Genomic DNA, 2,345 nt, shown 5'->3' with positions numbered 1-2,345 from the left:
CATGACCCGTACTTCACAGGAAGGTAGGGAACACTCTGTGTATGACCCGTGCTTCACAGGAAGGTAGGGAACACTCTGTGTATGACCCGTGCTTCACAGGAAGGTAGGGAACACTCTGTGTATGACCCGTGCTTCACAGGAAGGTAGGGAACACTCTGTGTATGACCCGTGCTTCACAGGAAGGTAGGGAACACTCTGTGTATGACCCGTGCTTCACATGAAGATAGGCGAAACTCTGCTTGACCTTAGATTCGCCCCACTCGCTATGGCCGAACCATAGCTGAGTCTGAAAACACTATAAGTGGAATGCAAATATGTATGACGTGTTTATCACTGGAAGGTAGCCGGTGAGGTGGGGTGGGGTGGGGGCTCTGCAGTGTCTGTGCTTCATAGACTGGAATGATAATTATTCCCTAATGAGATTTTCTACGTAAGCATAGTCAGCGCGCATCCGCTCCTGCTGGTGTGGTTGTTCGTAATTATCGCACATTAGACGCTACCGTACACGCGTGCGCCACAAATAGCAGTACGGCGTGTACGCAATAATGACGTAACAGGAAATTATACATCCACAAAACATCAGTTTAATACGATAGCTGCTAGCTTCAGTATAACCACCTATATTGCTTACATACTAACTACTAATTATACTACTATACTTCTATGACTTGACCATATAATAATACTAATAGTAATAACAATCATAGCAGGAGTACACGAATGAGAGATAGGTTGCTACCACACCTCTCACCAGAAGTGGATTAGCATCGGAATAGATCCGTATAGTAAGTAGTGCGATATATAGCTGCTGCCTAGATTGACACCGCAAATCACCGTTGTCATACATCACGAATGGAATCGCAGATGTGCCTGTGTCGGGAAAAATGATCCGAAATATCCGCGGGATATAACCCGCGTGTATAACTCTTGCCACTCTCTTCACTCTACTACAGATGGCGTGTAGCCTGCGGCAGAGTTATCAGATTTACTCAGGTAAGAGTTCGACGGCACATCACAGCCGCCCAGACAGACCGTATAGCGCCAACATTAGCAACAGCTCTGATGATGCGTATAATAACCAAACCAAGGGGCGCGTTGTCAGAAACATCACCACAGGGGTGAATAATGACAGATTTCGTCATTATTCATCACCTGATCACAAGTATACGACACCACAAGTCTAAAACGTCACTAACTTGTAAAGTGTTGTGTGCAAAAGCCATGACATGTCTGGCATGAAAGAACCACAACTGTTCATTAATTTTCTGACAGTGGGCCCCAGTGTTGGTACAGACCTCAAATGTAGACAGCAACTATCGTCCAACCTTTCTCCACAGCCTCTACTCACTATGTTCTCTACTCTCCATCGCCTTTTAAAACGCTATTCAATGACGGCTATTATGGCAACCAGTAGAGCTCGGTGCAAATCTACGCGGATAAAGCCTCAGCTAATAGCTCGCCTGTGGCGCACGGAAGGGTTACAATGATTTAGTCGCATATAGCCTCCTCGCATGGGGCAGCCACGACTTTGTCATCGTTTTTTTCCAATGGTTCGTTACACGGTGACCTCCTATCAGAGTTAGGACCGACAAGTTTTAGTAATTGAATTTTTTAAATCCGATCCAAATCCTAGAATGGCGTCTATACTCTCGTACGTGCAGCATTGAAGATTAGGACACTGTCACTGGTAGAGACGATATTGTACCTCCACTCTAATCTCGTCAGTCAGGGTTATATAATCAGGTATACCATCAGGTATTGCAAGACCGTTATTATTCCCACAGCCTCCTCACGCTAAGGGTTATTCCCCTCTTTAGCTCTAGAACTATCCACTAGGAGGAGGGAGGAGGAGGAGGAGGAGGAGAAGGAGGAAGAGAAGGAGGAAGAGGAGGAGAAGGAGGAGGAGGAGGAGGAGAAGGAGGAGGAGGAGGAGGAGGAGCAGAGCAAAGGGCTAGAGTTCTAGAGCTACCCCCTCTTTAACATACAGAGCCACGTTATCCTATCCACGTCACGCGCAAACGTATCATTCTTAGAAATGTTGCGTGACGCAGTGTTGTTACATCTCAACACAACACAACGCAACCCAACGCAACGCAACGCCACACAACGCAACGCATCGCAATGCCACACAACACAGCGCATCGCAACGAGGATGGGATAGGTGCGATTGTAGGTCGTAACATCAATATAAGGAGTGTAGAATGTAGATCTATATTATACACTCTGGTGATATCAGATCTAGAACTGCGACAACTGCGGGTACTGCGGCAACTGTACGCGGGCTATATTCCTAGAGCCAGGGGCGGATCCAGGGCTGAAGCTAGACAGTATTTTTCCAGATTTTA

The sequence above is a fragment of the Priapulus caudatus genome, unplaced genomic scaffold, assembly GCF_000485595.1.
Source record: "Priapulus caudatus unplaced genomic scaffold, Priapulus_caudatus-5.0.1 Scaffold933, whole genome shotgun sequence".
NCBI lineage: Eukaryota > Metazoa > Priapulida > Priapulimorpha > Priapulimorphida > Priapulidae > Priapulus > Priapulus caudatus.
This window is presented reverse-complemented; position numbering follows the sequence as displayed.